The sequence below is a fragment of the Lipotes vexillifer genome, unplaced genomic scaffold (genome assembly GCF_000442215.2).
Source record: "Lipotes vexillifer unplaced genomic scaffold, Lipotes_vexillifer_v1.1 scaffold504, whole genome shotgun sequence".
Lineage (NCBI taxonomy): Eukaryota > Metazoa > Chordata > Mammalia > Artiodactyla > Lipotidae > Lipotes > Lipotes vexillifer.
Genome location: NW_006785225.1, coordinates 4,781,394 through 4,806,138, shown reverse-complemented (window position 1 = coordinate 4,806,138; position 24,745 = coordinate 4,781,394).

Sequence of the window (24,745 nt, the reverse complement as noted above, 5' to 3'; positions counted from 1 at the left end):
TGCAGACTGTTTATCTGGGGATTGATACACAGGGCATGGGACCGCAGAATAAGGCTAGTGACACAGAGAGGAAATAAAATCAATGTAAGGATGCGTCATGGTGTTGGCCATTGCCATAGGTGATTGACTGGATCACTATGGTGTTGGCCTTTGCTACAGTTGACTGAATTTTTATGGTGCTGGTCGTTGCTATAGGTGATTGATTGGATTGTTATAGTGTTGGTCATTACTATGGGTTACTGGATGCTCCATCACCTGGGATCTTCTGAGTTCCTTTATACAATGTGTCTCAGAACTGACTGCTTTGGGGATGAAAGGAAGTAGCATTTACCCATCATCTACCCCTGGCCATGGATGGCTCTGTGGGCATTAGCTTCTTACACTTCTCAGTTGCACATATGTAAGTATAGGGCAAGTTCTTCAGGTGCCCCTTGCCACAGGGTTAGAAGAACCTGAGATCAGAAAAGGAGAGGTACACAGAAGGTAAGGTTAAGATGAGGCACTGTCTGATTGAAGCTGTGAAAAACTGTTTGAGAATTTGGACAAGATGGTTTTGAAATGGTACATGGAGATTGTCCAAATCAGTTGGTTAATATGTTCTGTTCACATGCTAACCCTTGACTAGTCATTGTGTCCCCTTCTCTCTATTCTTACTGCTATTACCTAAGTTAGCCCATATCCATTCTTGCCTAGAATGTTTTTAATCTTCTGATTCACTCAATTCCCATCTATTCACCATATCATCTATAGAACAGTTAAGACATGAGGATGCCATTATTATTATTATTAATGCCATTTTGTTTATAACTCTTAAAGAGATTCTTATTATTTTAGAATGATGTTGTCTTTGCCTGCCTCTTATTCTCAGTGCCTTCTTCTCTCCCCAGAATCACTTAATCTCAATTCAAAGCATACTACAAATGCCACTTCCTCTGCAAAATCAGACCCAGCTTCTTGTGCACCCTCTGCACCCCAGGAGCACATGCTACATTATGACAAAATCATTTGTCTTCCCATTTGACCACAAACTCCATCTGACTAAGGACCAGATACTATTTCCATATGCACTTTCAGGTCCTGGCACTTTGTCATAGTGTAGGTGTCAATAATTCATACTGAGTAAATAAGTTTTAAAAAATGAAATAGAATAAGTTTTATCCCATGAATTTTTGATATGATTCCTAATTTTCCACTTCCTAATAATTTTTGTAAAACTGGCCTGTGTGGGCTCAGAGGGTAGCTCTATTTTCTTTTGCTTTAGAAATTACCAAAAACTTGCCAGCAGTAAATGTAGCGATCTGCGTCTTCACAGCAACAAAATAAGGACTCAAACCACTTTGGCTGTTGGGACATAACATTCTGCTGAGCTAGTTAGGGTACAATTGAAAAAATAAAGCAAGTGTTGGGTTTTTTTGTGAATCTAAATCCCTACCAAACTAAATGAATACATGAGAAATATATTATGATGTATTCAATTAACCTCTAAACTTGATGATGCCACTCTGCATATGTATGGGAAATATTCTCATAAATAACACTATGCTAATGAATAATAATCTCTGTTACATATGTGTTTGAACACTGAAAATATGACAGTAAGTATAATAGATTATGATTACTCTGAGTAATCAATAGCTTGACAGAAGACAGTTTGAGTTCCCCTTCATATGCAGAACACCTTTCTAATGAAACCACTTCTTCCATTAAGAGGAAAAGAAACATTGTCTGCGTCATCATTTGGTGACCTCTCCATCACTGGGGTTGTCCAAGCAATGCACTTTAGCAGATGCAGATAGATTCCACATACCTAGTCTGGAACCCCACACATATGTCTTTGAGCAAGTCACTTTGTTTCTTTAAACCTCAGTTACTTTCTCTGGACAATAGCAACAGCATCTTCTTTGCATGATACATATGAGGATCAGCAGTAATTTATATAAAAGTGCCTGGAACATCAAAGTACTCAATTATAATATAAATAACAATATGCTTTTCATCAGTTGTATTTGTTCCTAATTACTTTTGCTATTAGTAGTGGTACAATATAATAGAGGATAGGAATTTGTTGAAAATATTTACAAGATAATTCAAGCATCAGGTGCTTGACTGGACAAGATTAGTGTCCCTGGTCCCATTTATGCTGGCAATAGGGAAACCATCTAACCTTCCTTCTGCAGACATGCAGGGCACTGAGAGAAATGAAAGGAGAAGAAAAGAATATAACATAAAGATGCAAGCCAAGATGCAAAGAGCTGAAGGAGCAAATAGGAAGTGTACCAATGTTTATAAATCCCTCAAGTGACCTTGTGTTCTATTTATCCTCAAGGTTCTATGAGTCTGTGATGCTAAGTTCTTTAGAAAATTCCAGGGAATATTTTTCTACTTTAAAAGTTGCTATTTGTTTTCACCGGGGTCAGGTCTAGAATTATCCAAAATCATGGGATTTGTCCAACCAATCAAATGGAAGACCTCAGACTTCAGATAGACAGATGGTTTAGGATACAACTGCATCTAAGGGATTATTTATGTTAATTTATGCATTAGTCTTTTCCAAGGGTACACTCAAAATATCGGAGTATTATACACATACTAAAATTAGATTTAGGAAAGTAAAGGCAGGGACAGATAAACTAAAAGAAAGGAAACTCATGAATATGCATGTTCAAAATGAATATATCTTAAGCCTCAAAGCCTGGGCTGGATGGGAAGCATTGCTTTTGTTATTTCAGTAACAGCTGAGCAAATAAGATGTGACTATACTGCCTAAGAAGGGGGGCAATATCTTGGTCACTTAAAAGGGTCAATTGAATTGCCACACAACTGATTAGCTGAATTATATCTACACAGAATAAGCACAGCCACAGTGGAGTCTGGACAATTATCAAAGTGCAATTAAATATCTTATTTTTGGTAGGCCTAGAAGAGATTCCAAGATGAATCCCTAGAAATATCACTTATATGGTTATATACTGGCAACCCTACTCAAAATTTCCTTCAGAGTTCACAGACATGTTACGGACGCCTCACAGAGTAATTTTATAGATACTTTAACCATCAGATAGTATACAACACTTAAAGTAATTTCAAGAATTTTCCCAGAACATTGACTCCCCCTAATTTTCTTTCCCAAGAAAAGTACATGCAAATGGCTTGTTTTCCTTGAAAAATCGAGCTTGAGGCAGAGTGGGATAAATGAATAAGCACCAAAATCTCTTATTTTATTGATCCATTTTTTTTCAATAATTACATCTTATCTTCAAAGGTACAAAAGACAACATATGGAGTGTTCAAAATCGATGACACTAAGGATATGAATATGCTAACAGTTTGAACTGACTTTTGTATTTTTATAAGAGAGGGGTAAACTTTATTAAAGGGTAGCACTGACAGGAATGGGATATTAACAACACCACCATTCTTAGTCAAGCACCTCAATATATCAGATAAGAAAGATCACATCTTATTTATGAGATTATAATACATATGTATGCGTACATTTATATATATGTATATGTGTGTATACACGCATATACATATACATGCATGCATATGTAGACACACAGATGCTCACATATGCATATAAAAAAATGGAAACTCAAACTTTACTTTTATTCTCCAAATGAATTATGTAGGTTTCCTGTTACACAGAATTAATACACCACACTTAGCGTCCTACCTCTGAGACTTTTCTAACCTTTCTTACACTTCACTACTTTAAAAATAAGGGAGTCACATTATCCTGCATTAGGTTCCAAAATTAATTATTAACAATTAATCATTAATGACATGAAACCTCTTGAATGCATTTCTAAAGATGAATAGACACACTGAAGCTACTGAAGTCAAATACAATACTAACAACAGGAAAATAGGAATTATACATCTGTTGAACACTGAATGGTTAAGACACGTCTTTTTCCTTTGGGTTAGACCTAATGCACTGAGTTCCAGTATCATGATCAGAATTGGTTAGAGTTTTTCAAGAAAAAAAAAAAGGGTGGTAGGACTAGGTCAGTTGACTGCAACTAAATGTCTTTCATAAGGTTTCAAACTCAAAGAAAAAGTAAAATAAAATAAAAGGGCTGAGTCGTTAAGGGCATGACATGCCCCTGGTGGTAGGTGTGGAAGGCATTACAACAGGCATACATTGTATTGTGGGAATGTAAAGCAGACAAATAATTATGAAGTGATCCTTGGGTCCTAACACAGTGGAGAGATTTACAAGATCTATAATAAAAGATGAATGCAGTGGCCAATTAAGGTCTTCATACATAGCTGATGCATTCAGATATGCACTCAACAAGTATTTGTTTTACATTTGTTATGTTTCTCTGTTTTAATCTCTATCCTAGGGATGAGTGATGCAGAAGTAAACGAGACAAATTTACTTGTACCCCACTGAGCATACATTTTAACAGTAAACAGAGAAAAAAATCAAATAAAGTTGTCCAATAAAGCAAGTTACTGTAAATCTAGCCAAGTATTGGAAAGAGGACAACACAGTCCTGATATGGAAAATAATGACAATAGTACCTAGGTGGGATGGTTGGCAATGGCATCTCTGAAGAGGAAGCATGTACAATTCTCAACTACATAATGTGTAAGAGCCAGCCATTCAAACAGAAGGACAAATGCTCCAAGTAAAAGGATCAGAAGTACAAAAGCTCTGAGGCAGTGAAGAGTTAAGCCTGCAGGTTGTAAACGCCCCACCCAGATCTCCTTCACTTGCTGGTTTACTTATTCCCCAGCTTTTACAATTCACAGCTGCTCCCTTCTCTGGATAATTGCCCATGGCCAAACAGGAGACCAGTGGGCACTTAGCTGATCCCACTACAGCTGCACTTGGTCCTTCCATGCTTGGTTTTAATGGAAAATGGGCAAGTACAGTAATCATACCTGATCAGAACATGGTGACCAGCACCTCAGGGTTCTCAGAAATAAGAATCTAGACTTGCAGAAACTCTAGCCTAGGAGAATTAGGATACAGAACATGTCGGGGAGGGAGATGACAGGTTTCAGTAATGACTTTGGGAGAATTGCAGCATGGGGCTGCAGTTTGTCCCACTAACCCTCCTCTCGTAAACTGTCACATATTGTGATAACTAGGGTCCTGGAGAAGTTGTAACTATGTGGAATAAACTTAATTTGAGAAGCAAGTGGACATGAGTAGTACAAGAAGTATTCTGAGAATGCACCCACCATATGGGGCTGGTATATCCACACCTAAGACCCTAGAAATGTCAACTGCTAACAGTTCATAATTGTTCCTTACTTGGAGGAAAGCCCTCAAAGAAATGGAATAGCCCACAAACTCACATGGGAAGTGACTCCCTCTCTCATAGAGGGGCAAAGACATAGCCTGACCAAGTGCAAAAGACTGGCCCCATTACTTGGAGGTGGCAGTAGCTCTGTTGTGCAATTTTCTTATGGGAAAATTGCACATGTGAACTTTCTTATGGGATTATTTAGAAGCTAGTCTCCATCTGAGACCACATTTGTTGCTTGGCATTTCTTCCCTGACTTACCTACTTTCCTCAGACCTTTCTTCTGGAAGCACACCTCCAACAAATTTAGAATATCCATCTTAGCCTCTGTTTCTAGAGAGCTGGCCTAAAGACAGCCTGTTCTAAGAATGAACAAAGTGAATGTGGCTGCAGTGTGGTGATAAAAGATGAGCCAAGATGAGACTGGAAGGATAGGCTCATGCCAGATTATTCAGAAATACGATAATCCCTTTACCTCTCATCTTGTGGGCAATGGGAAATAAATGATTTTTGGCAGGGGGAAGGAGAGCACATTTTATTAAACACACACACGATTTAATATTCTTATATATTTGTTGTAGTGTATAGTGTGTATTTGTCTCATCCATAGTAACCTGTGTGCTCAATAAAGGTAAAGCCTTTTCCAGGATGAAACACAGTGCTCAGAGAAATATAGACACACAATAGATATGTGCTAATAATAATGATTCATGTTGATCACCAAGGGTCAATAACATGTTGTAATCTGGTTTATTTGCAATTATAACATGGCTGCTCTTTTGCTTAAGAATGATTTAGTCTTGTAGAACTTTCATACAAGAAACTTCTGAAAAGCAATAAACCATAGGGGAAGAAGTACAGGCACAGAAAGGGGCAGATTTTTTGTAGCAGATTTATGAATGTATTAAATATTAAAGGGATAATCTCTATTGCTTTGTAGTTTAAGCAGTGATAAATGGGTGTTACGATTGATTAAATGCCTGCACTTTACTTCAATGTTTGTTTTGAACTGTTTATGGAAAGAATATGTAAAAGGAATAGAGACGCCTTATCAAGGAGAATTTCTTCTTCTAGATGCACTTGGAGGTGACATATTCATACCTACAAATACTTCTGAATTAGGTGAGTCTGGCTAGCAAATCAAAATTAAGATGAAGATTGCAATCATAGAGAACCCATGCTTCAGAATGAGATTGCCTGGTTTTAATTTTGGTTTGATCACCTTCTGAACACATGGCCTTGTATAACTTCCTTAAATCCTCTGATCTTCTATTTTATCATCTGCAAAATTATTTCAAAAGCCAAAGTGGTGTATGTGTGTGTGTATATCTATAACTATACATATCTATATATATGGATATATCTATTTCTAACTATATCCATCTATCTATATCTTTAATTTAACCCTAATTAAGTAACCATAAATATAAACATACATATATATATACACATATATATACACACACACACACACATATATATACATATACACACACACATATATCTATATAAAGTCATGCAAACTTCTTAGGCTAGAGTTTGACATATAATAACTAAGAGCTTAATGGACATCAGTGCTTATAACTGCTGTTAAACATAGGATTCACTGAATGCTTACTGTGGGGCAGGTTTTGTCCTTAGTCCTTTAATGGATTAACATACTATATCCTCCAAAATTTGATACAGGTACTACCTTCATTCACCCATGTATATATGAGCCTTAGGGAACATAAATGACTTGCTCACAGTTTGTGTGCTGTAGACTGATCTTGATCCCAATTTGTTTCCAAAGTCCATACATATAACTACTACTATAAAGTAGCAGCAGCAGAGTAATTATTACAACATGGAGCTAAATGAATGAAAGCATGCAAGAGTGAGTGAATGCAAGAACGAATGAACAATAGTTTGATTCATAAGACAGCAAATATTTGGAGCATTTTCTTGGTGGCAGAAAGAAGGCCAAGATATGGAATAAAATAAACACTCTCATATACATGATATATCATATTTGAAACCTAAAAGAAAGGTGCAACCTTTATACTAACAATTCTACAACTATAAAATTTCCAGAGGAAATAAGAAATATGTGTAAATGGATTTAGAATACCAATACTTACCAAAAAGGAGGAATAATAAAATACATATTTTTTCTATTTTGTATGATTGAATTTAATTACCAAGTTACCTGAACATGTATTTGGCATGCTGGTGTAAAATAAACATAAAACTAATTATTTTTAATAAGTATTTAATTATCCTATAATGATATTTAGAACATTTTTTCCTATTCTTTGTTTTATTTTCTTTATCATGACTAATTTTGAATATCAGTTTATCTAAAAATCAATTGCCAGGGCTTTCTGTAATGATCTGTGCATTTATATATTCTTGCATCATTACCAATATAGTTACTGTCCCTGTATAACATATTTTAGTGCATTAGAGAAATAAAATGAGAACATAATCATTTAGTAACTAAAACTGCAGTGGTATAAGGTATCAGTACAGTTTAATAATAATAAATATGATGAGGCAGGATTTCCAGAAAACTGATATTCAGACTTTTTTTTTTTTTTTTTTTAACATCTTTATTGGGGTATAATTGCTTTACAATGGTGTGTTAGTTTCTGCTTTATAACAGAGTGAGTCAGTTATACATATATATATGTTCCCATATCTCTTCCCTCTTTGTCTCCCTCCCTCCCACCCTCCCTATCCCACCCCTCCAGACAGCCACAAAGAACCGAGCCGGTTTCCCTGTGCCATGCGGCTGCTTCCCACTGGCTATCTACCTTACGTTTGTTAGTATATATATGTCCATGTCTCTCTCTCGCCCTAACACACCTCACCCTTCCCCCTCCCCATATCCTCAAGTCTGTTCTCCAGTAGGTCTCTGTCTTTATTCCTGTTTTACCCCTAGGTTCTTCATAACATTTTTTTTTCTTAAATTCCATATATATGTGTTAGCATACGGTATTTGTCCTTCTCTTTCTGACTTACTTCACTCCGTATGACAGACTCTAGATCTATCCACCTCATTACAAATAGCTCAATTTCGTTTCTTTTTATGGCTGAGTAATATTCCATTGTATATATGTGCCACATCTTCTTTATCCATTCATCCGACGGCGGGCACTTAGGTTGTTTCCATCTCCGGGCTATTGTAAATAGAGCTGCAATGAACATTTTGGTACATGACTCTTTCTGAATTCTGGTTTCCTCAGGGTATATACCTAGTAGTGGGATTGCTGGGTCATATGGTAGTTCTATTTGTAGTTTTTTAAGGAACCTCCATACTGTTCTCCATAGTGGCTGAACCAATTCACATTCCCACCAGCAGTGCAAGAGTGTTCCCTTTTCTCCACACCCTCTCCAGCATTTATTGTTTCTAGATTTTTTGATGATGGCCATTCTGACTGGTGTGAGATGATATCTCATTGTAGTTTTGATTTGCATTTCTCTAATGATTAATGATGTTGAGCATTCTTTCATGTGTTTGTTGGCAGTCTGTATATCTTCTTTGGAGAAATGTCTATTTAGGTCTTCTGCCCATTTTTGGATTGGGTTGTTTATTTTTTTGTTATTGAGCTGCATGAGCTGCCTGTAAATTTTAGAGATTAATCCTTTGTCAGTTGATTCATTTGCAAATATTTTCTCCCATTCTGAGGGCTGTCTTTTGGTCTTGTTTATGGTTTCCTTTGCTGTGCAAAAGCTTTGAAGTTTCATTAGGTCCCATTTGTTTATTTTTGTTTTTATCTCCATTACTCTAGGAGATGGGTCAAGAAGGATCTTGCTGTGATTTATGTCATAGAGTGTTCTGCCTATGTTTTCCTCTAAGAGTTTGATAGTTTCTGGCCTTACATTTAGGTCTTTAATCCATTTTGAGCTTATTTTTGTGTATGGTGTTAGGGAGTGATCTAATCTCATACTTTTACATGTACCTATCCAATTTTCCCAGCACCACTTATTGAAGAGGCTGTCCTTTCTCCACTGTATATTCCTGCCACCTTTATCAAAGATAAGGTGACCATATGTGCATGGGTTTATCTCTGGGCTTTCTATCCTATTCCATTGATCTATCTTTCTGTTTTTGTGCCAGTACCATACTGTCTTGATTACTGTAGCTTTGTAGTATAGTCTGAAGTCAGGCAGCCTGATTCCTCCAGCTCCATTTTTTGTTCTCAAGATTGCTTTGGCTATTCGGGGTCTTTTGTGTTTCCATACAAATTGTGAAATTTTTTGTTCTAGTTCTGTGAAAAATGCCAGTGGTAGTTTGATAGGGATTGCATTGAATCTATAGATTGCTTTGGGAAGTAGAGTCATTTTCACAATGTTGATTCTTCCAATCCAAGAACATGGTATATCTCTCCATCTGTTTGTATCATCTTTAATTTCTTTCATCAGTGTCTTATAATTTTCTGCATACAGGTCTTTTGTCTCCTTAGGTAGGTTTATTCCTAGATATTTTATTCTTTTTGTTGCAATGGTAAATGGGAGTGTTTTCTTGATTTCACTTTCAGATTTTTCATCATTAGTATATAGGAATGCCAGAGATTTCTGTGCATTAATTTTGTATCCTGCTACTTTACCAAATTCATTGATTAGCTCTAGTAGTTTTCTGGTAGCATCTTTAGGATTCTCTATGTATAGTATCATGTCATCTGCAAACAGTGACAGCTTTACTTCTTCTTTTCCGATTTGGATTCCTTTTATTTCCTTTTCTTCTCTGATTGCTGTGGCTAAAACTTCCAAAACTATGTTGAATAAGAGTGGTGAGAGTGGGCAACCTTGTCTTGTTCCTGACCTTAGTGGAAATGCTTTCAGTTTTTCGCCATTGAGGATGATGTTGGCTGTGGGCTTGTCATATACGGCCTTTATTATATTGAGGAAAGTTCCCTCTACACCTACTTTCTGCAGGGTTTTTATCATAAATGGGTGTTGAATTTTGTCAAAAGCTTTCTCTGCATCTATTGAGATGATCATATGGTTTTTCTCCTTCAATTTGTTAATATGGTTAATCACATTGATAGATTTGCGTATATTGAAGAATCCTTGCATTCCTGGAATAAACCCCACTTGATCATGGTGTATGATCCTTTTAATGTGCTGTTGGATTCTGTTTGCTAGTATTTTGTTGAGGATTTTTGCATCTATGTTCATCAGTGATATTGGCCTGTAGTTTTCTTTCTTTGTGACATCCTTGTCTGGTTTTGGTATCAAGGTGATGGTGGCCTCGTAGAATGAGTTTGGGAGTGTTCCTCCCTCTGCTATATTTTGGAAGAGTTTGAGAAGAATAGGTGTTAGCTCTTCTCTAAATGTTTGATAGAATTCGCCTGTGAAGCCATCTGGTCCTGGGCTTTTGTTTGTTGGAAGATTTTTAATCACAGTTTCAATTTCAGTGTTTGTGATTGGTCTGTTCATATTTTCTATTTCTTCCTGATTCAGTCTTGGCAGTTTGTGCATTTCTAAGAATTTGTCCATTTCTTCCAGATTGTCCATTTTATTGGCATAGAGTTGCTTGTAGTAATCCCTCATGATTTTTTGTATTTCTGCAGTGTCAGTTGTTACTTCTCCTTTTTCATTTCTGATTCTATTGATTTGAGTCTTCTCCCTTATTTTCTTGATGAGTCTGGCTAATGGTTTATCAATTTTGTTAATCTTCTCAAAGAACCAGCTTTTAGTTTTATTGATCTTTGCTATTGTTTCCTTCATTTCTTTTTCATTTATTTCTGATCTGATTTTTATGATTTCTTTCCTTCTGCTAACTCTGGGGTTTTTTTGTTCTTCTTTCTCTAATTGCTTGAGGTGCAAGGTTAGGTTGTTTATTCGAGATGTTTCCTGCTTCTTAAGGTGGGCTTGTATTGCTATAAACTTCCCTCTTAGAACTGCTTTTGCTGCATCCCATAGGTTTTGGGTCGTTGTATCTCCATTGTCATTTGTTTCTAGGTATTTTTTAATTTCCTCTTTGATTTCTTCAGTGATCACTTCGTTACTAAGTAGTGTATTGTTTAGCCTCCATGTGTTTGTATTTTTTACTGCTCTTTTCCTATAATTGATATCTAATCTCATGGCGTTGTGGTCGGAAAAGATACTTGATATAATTTCAATTTTCTTAAATTTACCAAGGCTTGATTTGTGACCCAAGATATGATCTATCCTGGAGAATGTTCCATGAGCACTTGAGAAAAATGTGTATTCTGTTGTTTTTGGATGGAGTGTCCTATAAATATCAATTAAGTCCATCCTGTTTAATGTATCATTTAAAGCTTGTGTTTCCTTATTTATTTTCATTTTGGATGATCTGTCCATTGGTGAAAGTGGGGTGTTGAAGTCCCCTACTATGAATGTGTTACTGTCGATTTCCCCTTTTATGGTTGTTAGTATTTGCCTTATGTATTGAGGTGCTCCTATGTTGGGGGCATAAGTATTTACAATTGTTATATCTTCTTCTTGGATCGATCCCTTAATCATTATGTAGTGTCCTTCTTTGTCTCTTCTGATAGTCCTTATTTTAAAGTCTATTTTGTCTGATATGAGAATTGCTACTCCAGCTTTCTTTTGGTTTCCATTTGCATGGAATATCTTTTTCCATCCCCTTACTTTCAGTCTGTATGTGTCTCTAGGTCTGAAGTGGGTCTCTTGTAGACAGCATATATATGGGTCTTGTTTTTGTATCCATTCAGCCAATCTGTGTCTTTTGGTGGGAGCATTTAGTCCATTTACATTTAAGGTAATTATCGATATGTATGTTCCTATTCCCATTTTCTAAATTGTTTTGGGTTCGTTATTATAGGACTTTTCCTTCTCTTGTGTTTTTGTCTAGAGCAGTTCCTTTAGCATTTGTTGTAAAGCTGGTTTGGTGGTGCTGAACTCTCTCAGCTTTTGCTTGTCTGTAAAGGTTTTAATTTCTCCATCAAATCTGAATGAGATCCTTGCTGGGTAGAGTAATCTTGGTTGCAGGTTTTTCTCCTTCATCACTTTCAGTATGTCCTGCCACTCCCTTCTGGCTTGTAGAGTTTCTGCTGAGAGATCAGCTGTTAACCTTATGGGGATTCCCTTGTGTGTTATTTGTTGTTTTTCCCTTGCTGCTTTTAATATGCTTTCTTTGTATTTAGTTTTTGACAGTTTGATTAATATGTGTCTTGGCGTATTTCTCCTTGAATTTATCCTGTATGGGACTCTCTGTGCTTCCTGGACTTGATTAACGATTTCCTTTCCCATATTAGGGAAGTTTTCAACTATAATCTCTTCAAATATTTTCTCAGTCCCTTTCTTTTTCTCTTCTTCTTCTGGAACCCCTATAATTCGAATGTTGGTGCGTTTAATGTTGTCCCAGAGGTCTCTGAGACTGTCCTCAGTTCTTTTCATTCTTTTTTCTTTATTCTGCTCTGCAGTAGTTATTTCCACTATTTTATCTTCCAGGTCACTTATCCGTTCTTCTGCCTCATTTATTCTGCTATTGATCCCATCTAGAGTATTTTTCATTTCATTTATTGTGTTGTTCATCATTGTCTGTTTCATCTTTATTTCTTCTAGGTCCTTGTTAACTGCTTCTTGCATTTTGTCCATTCTATTTCCAAGATTTTGGATCATCTTTACTATCATTATTCTGAACTCTTTTTCAGGTAGACTGCCTATTTCCTCTTCATTTGTTAGGTCTGGTGGGTTTTTATCCTGCTCCTTCATCTGCTGTGTGTTTTTCTGTCTTCTCATTTTGCTTATCTTACTGTGATTGGGTTCACCTTTTTGCAGGCTGCAAGTTCGTAGCTCCCGTTGTTTTTGATGTCTGTCTCCAGTGGCTAAGGTTGGTTCAGTGCGTTGTGTAGGCTTCCTGGTGGAGGGGACTAGTGGCTGTGTTGTGGTGTATGAGGCTAGATCTTGTCTCTCTAGTGGGCAGGTCCACGTCTGGTGGTGTGTTTTGGGGTGTCTGTGGACTTATTATGATTTTAGGCAGCCTCTCTGCTAGTGGGTGGGGTTGTGTTCCTGTTTTGCTATATGGTTGGCATAGGTTGTCCAGCACTGTAGCTTGCTGGTCGTTGAGCGAAGCTGGGTGCTGGTGTTGAGATGGAGATCTCTGGGAGATTTTCGCCGTTTGATATTATGTGGGGCTGGGAGGTCTCTTCTTGACGAGTGTTCTGAAGTTGGCTCTCCCACCTCAGAGGCAGAGTCCTGACTCCTGGCTGGAGCAGCAAGAGCCTTTCATCCACTCGGCTAGCAAGATGTCCCAGTCACTTGGCAGCACTTCTGGTACTTCACATTAAGTCGTACAGGTCACATGTTGCTTTTTCAGGTTGACTCCGCAGAAACGTCACTTTTGTTTTCAGAAATCAAGCCAGCGGCCAAGCAACTACTTCTTCAACCAATGAAGCACCTTCTTACAAGTGTCTTATTTCTTGTTTTCCTTTGTGCTTCGTCTAGTTTCACTTGCTCAAAGCGGGCTGCGTGTAGAGGCCTTGTTCCGGACCCTTCAAACCAGCCAGACTTTTTTTTTTAGGGTCCCTTTTATTATTGTTATTTTAAAAATTCTGGACTAATGTATTAGGAGCAATCTAGATTAAATGAAATTATAGAGTTACTTTATTTTAGGACTTTTAGAACTTGTACCATGCTATCAGATGTCCCCACCCTACCAGGCAAGAGATTATGATACATTTGATAATAGTTATTGCTATTTTTCCCCTAATACATCTCTAGGGACTAGGTTTTTGTAGAAAAACACTGGAAATCCCAACTATTCCACTGAATAATCATATGTCTTCTTATACACAGACTAACAACAAGGGTTTATCATTATTCATTCCTAAAGTGTTAGGATTATGCAAATGGTAGCCAGGTTTTCATTCTAAAATATCTCCAAGAGGCTTCAGAACTCGGATTAACATTCCTGTAGAACACACAAATGATATATTTAAATAAATTATGTGCTCTGTTTGCCCTTTTTGAATACCAGCCATCACTGGATATGGTACACCCTACCAGGGCTGTTGTTTCCTCTATGATTGTACATGGGGAAGAAGAATCCCCTTCCTGCACACATGTGCACGGAGAATTACTTTTTACTGACCATGTTATCTGGTTTATGTTAAAATTATTAATACAAAATGAACCTCTATTCTATGAATCATATTGCACCTTGAACAGCAATAGTATTGCATCTTATTCTCAAATAGGCAGGACAGGAATGATTATTCCATTCAATGGACAGAGAAAAAAAGATTATAGGAGCTGGTAATTATCATTTCACAGTGCTTTATTATGATTTCCATTGGGCCCAGCTTCTGGGAGCATCCGTTTCTGTTGGAGTACCTATGAAGGCTGAGCCATGCAGTGGTACTGATGGGAAGACAGAGCTTGGGGATGTTCCCTTCAGCTTACTGTAAAGTTACCTTCAGCAGAAGAGCATAGGAGAAGAGCATGAGGGACCAGAGAGCATTGGATCCTCCCTGTCCCTTGTTTCTTCACAGGTACTCTCAGAATCCCCCTCACAAGCCGTTATTTGCCTGGGAAACAGATCATAGGCAATCTCTTAATGGAAATTGAAGGCCTTTACTTCACCATGAATATGGAAAAGCCCTGCTACTTATACTGTTATTTTCTCGTCTGTGGTCATAACCCAGTGCTATATAAGATAGAATATGATTGGGGTTCTTAGCCACGGGCCCAGATCACACCTCATACCCTCTCCATGGTCTGGATCATTAGGGAATGTAGCCCAAAGGGAAGAAGCTTTTCCTTTACTGCTTGTTGGGCATTTTGTTTATTCTTGCATTTCACAGTCAAGGGGTCCTTAAATTTTGATACCCTCTGCTTTTTTTGTCTTTTCTAAGCCTCCCAACGTACAAGCTTCTTTTCACAACAAAAAAAAACTTTTCAGCATTTGGAGGGTGAGAGATTTATTTACTGCCTATTTTAAACTTTGCAGGCACTAGGTTAAATGTTTTACAAAGTTATTTTATCTTGTGAGATAAGTATTACTGTTCTTACATAACCTAAAAGCAAATGATGCCTTCATTAGGTTGAGTGACTTGCTGAAGGTCATACAACCAAGCTTCAATTACAGTCTTATTCCAAACTCAAATTCTCTTCTTTGTTTCTCTCTGCAGGAGGCAGAAAGACACAAGGAAAACAGGACACATAGGGAGATTCCAGAACTTGGAGAAGCATGGATGCTATCATCACCATCAACTAACCAAAAATCTGTGATATCCTGCATTAAAATCTATAGGGAACTGCTGAGGCATTTACAAACCCTACCTCCTATTGTGAAAGATGTTCCCTTTAAGCCCTAGTTGATAATTGGATAAAATCAGCAAGTTAAAAAGATTAAAGCAAAGAGCAGAAAGATTTACTATGGTTTCTTTGTTCATTCTCTGAAAGTGTCAAAGAGACATGAAGCCAGATACTTTTAAAAGTGGTAAGATAGATTTTATTCAGACTACTGCAGTAGAGGAGAGAGACTTCAACACAGAACCAAGCTCCATTCCACTGAAACGTTTTAAACATTGAAGCGTGCTAAAGGAAAATTACTGAAATAGGTTAAGGGGGGTTGTCAATGAGATTAAGCCAGCTGGGTTTGTTAACTGCCCTTATCTGGAGGAGAAACAACTCTATAACTTTAGGACAGGAGGTAGTTTTGCAAACTGGAGCAAGACACCCACCAAAATTAAGCTCTTACTCTCCTACTGGGAGACAGGAGAGCTATCTCCCTGCTTATTTGCATTTCAAAGAGATGGCCCCAGGTCCTTGAGGAGACATTTTAGGGTGGTAAAAGATTTGTGTCTTAATTGGAAAGAGAAAAGATTTATAATTGTAAGCTTTCTAAAGTAAACCATCTAAGAAAAGGAAGGTCAGGATCTTATAGTCAAATTTTGGCTGGAACAAACAGTAAACTCTTTTGGCAGCATTGAGCTTTCTCAGGCAAGCATTTTAAGAAGGTATGGGGTTGCCGTAGGGTCATGGTATTGAGCTGACAGAAGCCATGGTAGAGTTCGCTCAAGTATCTTGGAGCAGGAAGTTGAATGGAATCATTTGTGCCTAGAGAGAGTTCTGTAGTTCTCAGAAGCCAAACACATTCTAACTGCATTGTTCCAGTATAGCTCAACCACAAGCTTTAAAACCATGGAAACTAGGGCTTCCCTGGTGGCGCAGTGGTTGGGAGTCTGCCTGCCAATGCAGGGGACATGGGTTTGAGCCCTGGTCTGGGAGGATCCCACATGCTGCAGAGCAACTGGGCCCATGAGCCACAACTACTGAGCCTGCGCGTCTGGAGCCTGTGCTCTCCAACGGGAGAGGCCGCGACAGTGAGAGGCCTGTGCACCGTGATGAGGGGTGGCCCCCGCTCTCCGCAACTGGAGAAAGCCCTTGCACAGAAACGAAGACCCAACGCAGCCAAAAATAAATAAATTAATTAAAAAAAAAAAAAACGAAAAACCATGGAAACTATATGTTTATTATACAGATTTTTTTTAAGTTTTCATTTCTTAGTAGCAACCTTTACTTCACCTTATACAAGCTAATGATTTGCTTAGTCATGGGCCACACTATAGAGAAAGCTTCCAGATCCTATGTTGGTTTCTAAAGATGTCACTGAATATCAAAGAAAAATCAGTTAAACCTTTGGCTACACTGTACCTTTCAAGAGACAGATCACAGATGTTTAGGGCAGCCTTTCAATTTACAGGAACCCGAAATTACAGCATTTTGGCAAAAGCACATACTGTGCATCCTGCGTTGACTACAACAACCATCTGCTTGACATCACTGATTGACTATTCCCTGATTAATCATAGTTGAGGAGAGAACAGTCAACCCCTCTCTATGTTCTGTGATTTCCTCCTCTCTCTGTATTTCAAAGTGATTCTAAGTTATGTTGTCCAAATTAAGCATGTATTTCTGGCCCACATACATAGACGGCAGTCAAGATTTACAGACTCCTTAAGAGCTGGTCCCTGATTTTTCAAATTCATAACAAACTATCTGTAGTTCTTTAAATATGTTATGTTCCCCGATGCCTTCTCTTGCACGGGCCCATGCTACTGCCAGAAGTATTCTCCTCTATTTATGCATCTGAAATTTTCTATTATTTCTTCAATACTTATCTCAAAAATTATGTGTTTTCAGGTTTCCCAACTCACAACCTTTGTGCCACAGTTGGATCAAGGACTCATTCACATCATTGTTCTTACGAAGATCTGTTGTAATTACTTATACCCAATTCTACCAACTACACATATGAGCTCTATGAGGTTAGGGATCCATACATATCACATTGTTATATATAATGGGAGCTGTAACTGCCCTGAATTCAGATGTTGGGAAAAGGAAAAGAAATAACCACACCTACTTAACTTCATTGGATTTGCATTTCTCCTGCCTTAAATGGTCCCCATAATGGTAAAGGATTGGCATGTTTTCTCAGAATGAACTGTGGATGGGTGAGGGGACATTAGGATATAAGTTAGATTTCTTGATTTTGGAAACCACAACTCAAGCTACTGTGACCATTTACCTATCAACTCCTTTTGAGGGTCACAGAGATACCGTATCAGGTTCTTTTGGGTTGGAAATAAGGTAAATTCTGAGATCCATTTACATCAAATCACAGAGAAGATTTGAAAAGTGCTTATTTACAGGATAATATGTAATTACTTAGAAAAGGAATCGATGGTTCCTAGGAAACAATATTAGTTCAGCCAGGAACATGTTATAGCAGACTAGCTTCATTTCCTATTATAACTGGTGAGACAATATTCTGTCATAGAAAGAGAGCGAATGGATAATGGAAAACAGGACGTTTCTTTAATTTCATTTATATACTAGGCAAAGTACTCTACTTATGTTGTATAGTCTCATTCAATTCTTGTACAAACCACTGTATAAACTATTAGCCCAAAATCAAATATGAGGAAGGTGACAATAAACAGATTAAATGATTTTTTAATGTAATTCAGCTCCTAAGTAGCAAAGTAGGTATTCAAGTAGAGATCTCAAATGGATATAAATGACTTTTTGATAAGAGTCAGTGATTTTTCTATAGCTTTTCCCCATACAAGGTACCGCAGAGATCTCTTGTTATTTTTTTCTTCCCTGAAACATCAATACGATTCAGTTTTCGTGATAGAAAGAAAAACAACACCATGACAACATTGGTTCCATGATTTTTCAGAGGTCTATGACTTTGTGTTTGACTCATGGTTAGCTAAATAATATTTACTCACACACACATACACACACCAATTTTAAAAGGTTATTTCAATTAAGCAATAGGCATGTTTCAGGGAATAAACAATATGAATCAAGATGACCCTCCTGAATGAATTGGATCAAAACACATTAAAGAGTCTATGAAATTAGCACACACTTCTTATAGCATCTACCCTAAGGATGATAATAGTTACTATTATTAATGCTATATTAAATGCCTCATATGCATTTTCTCATTTAACCACATAGTATCCCAGTGAGATAGGTTATTTTCCCCATTACTTTCCCCACTATACAGGTAAGGAAATAAGAATTCTGATGAGTTAAATATTGCTAATAATGAGGTGTAGAAACAGTCTTCAGTTCTCAGTATTGTGATTCAAGAATCCATGCTCTTACCCTCCACAAGCCTCTCAATATGTTTAATCACTCATAAAATTTTTCAGAAACTTCTGTAATTATTTTTAGACATTTTAAGCTTTATAACTCTAGCTTTTCCTTCTTTGTTCCTAAAAAAATTACATAAACATCAAGGTCCACAAACAGTTTTTTAAATTCTATAAAGACCATCCAGGAACATCAGTGTTAACTTCCACTCAGTCTAGTTTCCTATGCCATATGGCATCATTCATCTTTTCAATTTTTGTTATTGTTAAGAGTCATTCTTTTCTCTAGTTTGCACAGTATCTTTTATAGAAATAATGAAGCATGGCTTTTCCTTAAAAATATCACTCAAATAATTAAATTAATTGCCAAAAAAATGGAGAACCTAAAATTTTCTTGGCCTTTCAAATCCCTCTAATAAAACATTAAATCCATTTTTTTCTGGAATCTTTTCACACTGTTAAGCTAGCTTTTTATTTTTTTAAACTTGGTTAAGAAATTAATATTTACTCTCCTGGCAGCCAGTCCTTTCTTCAGATAGCTCTATTAATAGTTCATTATCTGAGTCTTTCAATGTCTTATACCCAGAAATCCTTATTTGGGCACTTTTATAAATGATAACCCTTTAATATTTGAAACAGTATATTTATATTGATATATTTTTAATTTATTTTAAATATAATTTTAAATTTTATTAAGATATAATTCACACAACATACAATTCATTCATTTAATATGTAAAGTAGTATATCTGATTAAAATTTAAAAAGTAATAATTTTCATTACTCACGTTTGTTTCATTGGACAGTAAGTCTGTGGGATTCTTCATGCTATCATCTCAGGAGTCAGCTCTTCAATAGTGAGCATTTAATGATACACAAATTATCAAATACAGACTGAGGACAATTTATTGACAACCATCAATCTCCTCAATACAGTTAGGCCCATTTTATAAATAAGGAAATTGAAGAATAGAGAAAAAGATAGTATATGCAAGAACAGTGAGTTAGAAGGAGCCAGATTTGAAATTCAATGTACCTGTTTCCAAACTGTGCTCTTGTTATTGTTCACAACACTGTGCTGGCTGGAGCATTGTGGGGCAAGATTATGAAGTGGTAAAAAACAAATGGAATGGGCATAGCCCATCTAAAGAGCACAGGGGCCAAACTGAAAGACTTCTCAATGGCCAAGTTGGGGTAAAAAAATGACCAAGAAATAAGTAATGCTAGTACTGGATTATTACCCAGGAAATAAAATAAATATCCATAAGCCCATACTGATATAACTAATTAAATAAGGAGATAATTAAATAAATGGAGAAGAAAAACCTTTCTCACTGAAAAATTCCAATTGATAAGTTAAAAATAATGAGGGAAGTACAAAATCACTACAGTAATGGAGTAAAATTTAATGTAAAAATTTCAATTAAAAATCAATTTCATAAAATTACACCACGATAATAAATTCTGCAGCTGAGATCCAGTGATAAATGCTAAAAATAGTGGGCAAGGTTGTATGCAAAATCGGTATATCTTCATAGCCTTGAAGTTTTTCCCATAGAATATTTAGTAATTAGAAAGGAAAAAAACTAATTTTATAGTAAAGATTCCTGGCAGATGCCACCTTAATCAAATGATCAAGTTTAACGTCATCAGTAATACATATAAATATTACGTACATCCATATGATGACACATCACTGCCACTTTGGTTTTTTGTGACAAACGCATAACTCAATCTAATCATAAGAAAACATCAGACAAACTGAATTTGAGTGATCTATATAAAGTAATTGACTAGTATTTGTCACAAGTGTCAAGATCATGGAAGACAGAGAAAGAGTGAGAAAGTGTTACAGATCGGAGAAGACAAAAGTGACATGACAATTAAACGCAACTAAATCAGATGCTGAAACAGAAAAAAAAGAACATTAGTTAAAAATTTGATGAAATCCAAATCAATACTTAATTTCAGTTAACAGTATTGTGCCAAGATTACATTTAGTTTTGACAAGTGTTCTACAATTATATAAAGTGTTAACATCAAGGGAAGCTGGATAATGGTTACACAGGATTTCTCTGTACTATTTTTGAAACTCTCCAAGCCTAAATTCTTCTCAAAGTTTTTTTTTTAAAGCATAATGGCTTAGGCTTGTATAATATTTCAGTTCTGCTCTATCTTAAATAAATTATTGGGTATGAGAATAAATGCACACAATTCATCACTAGTGATGTATATTAAATGCTACAGAAGCACAGAGAAAAGAGGCAAGTTAAACTGCAAAGAGCATGTGAGAACAGCATTAAAGAAGGCCCCATGCAGGAGGTGACTTTCATGAGGGCTGTGAAAATTACATAGGTTTTTACCGGCTTGAGAAGGAGAGGAGGCTGAAAATAACGCTAGCATATACAACAACGTTTGAAGGTGCACTAAACAGTGAAAAGTCAGGTGTTCCTGTGAAATAAAGTGCATGGAAGAATCATACACAAAACTAAAGTCGGAAAGGCTGACAAATCATGAACAGTGCCAAATACCTAGAAAATATGTTGGGACTCAAAGTATAGGTAAAGGCAGTCATTTGAGATTATTTATGTAGTAGAAAACACTCTCTGCAATTATAGTAACACGTACATACCCATGGATGCTGGTTTAATTTGCTTAAAGTCACAGATACTCTCTATGCTTTTAAAATATGTCAGTCAAAATGCAATACCAATACCAATACCAAATACTATTCCCTAAATGAACAGTAGTTTTTTTCTCTTGAGACAACTATGTGTATCAATTCATGCTACAAGGTTTATAAATGGGTGGGCACTTTTTTTCCTAATTCTTTTCCATCTTGTTTTGAAATAGAGCACTGAGGCCAAATTTGAAAGGGCCTTAAATTTTTGATATTCTTTTTGGGGTCTGTTTTGTTTTTGACACTTTGTGTTGGGTTTTGGGGTGCATCTTTAATTTTTCTAGTGTGTTATCTCCCCTGCCTTCTCTTTTTCTTGTTGAATCTATGATCATATTAAACTTCATCCACAAGGGACTTCCCTGGTGGCGCAGTGGATAAGACTCCGTGCTCCCATTGCAGGGGGGCCTGGGTTCGATCTCTGGTCAGGGAACTAGATTCCACATGCATGCTGCAACTAACAGTTTACATGCCACAACTAAAGAGCCCACATGCTTCAACTAAGGAGCTGGTGAGCCGCAACTAAGGAGCTCTGGAGCTGCAACTAAGGAGCCAGTGACACAACTAAGGAGCCTTCCTGCCACAACTAAGACCCAGTGCAACCAAATAAATATTTTTAAAAATAAAAAAATAAACATCATCTACGAGAAAATATTGTTCTTGGTTCATCAGGATTAATCAATCTTTTGCAAACACAGTTATGTCTCCTGTTACATGAAGATATTTTTCCATTAGCCTGCTTTTCTTTTCTTCCAATTTATTTCAGTTTTTTGAAAATGATGATAATGTTTTATCTGTTATTTATTTATCCACCAGCTATTTATAGAATACCTACGAATTTTTAGGTCCTCTAATTGTGCTGTGGGAAAAAGTTGGGTATGTGATTCAGCTGTCATATTCAAGGTTCTTAGAGTTTAATATACACCTTACAGGAGGAAATTACATACATATATATATATATATATATATATATATTCAGATTATTCTCAAGGAGATCCAAATATTGATCTATTCTTTCTATGTGATTTTCCTACTTCTAAATGCCCTTATACTTCAACTTTATTTTCAGTGCCACTCACTGAGTGAATGCTAACAGTTTCCTGATTCCTGCAAAAATACATGAAAGGCTTTTTTCTACAAAGCCTTCTTCAAACTGCTCCATCACATGCTAACCACTACCAGTTTCAAGTTTTCTTTTGCACTTACAATTTTTTCTCCCCTGTGTTCATTGTTTTTGGTATTAGCCATCTCCAGCAGACAATGAGCTCCTGGAAAATTAAGATGAACCGTTCTATCCCTCTTCATCTCATGTCCCTAGTTCCTAACACACCAGTGGGCAATTACCCAGATGTAGAAAGTACTGATTGATTTATTATCTTAAAGTAACAATATATTTGATTTTCTAGAAAAGTCATTATTTAATTATTGGTTTTTGCAGCTTTCAAAATACAGAAGATATTAATTTGAATTTCAGCTAGAGCAATGAGATAATACTCTTGTTTCTGTACAATGGAGACAAATTCCATTCCGAGGATATTGAATCAATAAGTCATCAAGTGGTTGTTAGGATAAAACCTGTCTCCTTGCTAAGTATTACTGGTAGTTCACAGTAATGAACATATAATTCATAAATAGGGAGAATAAATAAACTGAAGCACATTCATACAATACAATGTAATGCAGCAATGAAGATGCATGAACTAGTTCCAGTATGCATAAACATGGCTAGCGTTTAAAACATAACATTGAGTGAAACATAAAAGTTCTAATAAGATAAGCGCTATACCATTTATATAAATTGTACAACATACTCTAAAATATGATTATGAAAACATGCATATGTAAAAATATGCGTAGGTATTAAGAGCATTAAGACATGAATGGAAGTTTACATACTAATTTCTTGATATTAATTGCATCTAGGGAGAAAGGAAAAGGGATGTACATGGAGGGGTGTTCAATTCTTTTATAGCATGTTTATTTTTTAAAAAGTAAAACAAACACATGAAATACTATTATTTTTTAAATCATCTATTTATTCTGTATTGGAGTACATGGGCATCTGTTGCATTATTTTCTATATTCTTGGATGTTTAAAATAGTCCATACGGGACTTCCCTGGTAGTCCAGTGAGTAAGACGCCACGCCCCCAATGCAGGGGTCCCTGGTTCGATCCCTAGTCAGGGAACTAGATCCTGCACGCATGCCGCAACTAAGAGTTTGTATGCCACAACTAGGAGTCCTCATGCTGCAACTAAGAAGCCTGCATGCCACAACTGAGTCTACATGCCACAACTAAGACCAGCAGAGCCAAAATAAATAAATAAATAAAATAAATATTTTTTAAAAATTAAAAAAATAAAATAGTCCATACAAAAAAGGTCGTGTATCCATACGTATACACTAATTAACGTATCTATATATATGTATGTATACCTATATATAAAGTAATACAATTAAAGACACATATATAGAATAAAAGTACTTTAAGCTGAAGTTAAAACATAAATAATGCGTAAAATTCTTGTTACATGAAAGTAAGAAGCAGAGTGTTCCAGAAACATGGTTTGTTTAAAATGGGCAATGACAACACCTTAAAAAAGAAATGACTCAAATGGGACTTTATGAAAGTACAACTGGTAGAATTCACAAAAACTGCTTCCTAAAGCAAATGTAGGAACTAGCAGACATTATCTTCTTCCAGTGTTACAAGTACTGTGTCAAATACTATTCCCTAAATGAACAGTGAATATTTGGGACATATGAATGATTCTAGACTGACTGGCACATTTAACCATATCAGGTTTGACTCTGACTGTACCCAAAAGTCCCCACCAGAATTATGGGAATCATGAAATATTATATATTTATATATATATAAATTATATATACATATATGTATAATAGAGAGACATATAGACATATATATATGCACATTATATACATATGTAATTTCTTTGTGAAAAAAAGTGTAGTCGTAGAAACTAAGTATTAGTGTGGCCTACTGAAGTGAAGGAGGGGAAAAAATGATGCTGCTTCTTATAATTAATTCGTAACTTGAAAACAGGATATTCAAATATTATATTGTAGTTACTCTAGAAATCAGATTCTCTCCCTTCCCTAGGTTTTCTGGTTTTGATTACTGAAGGCTATAGTTGCCCATTTATTTAGGGACTTTTCCAATATTTTTAGAATAACTGTATTTTTTGTCA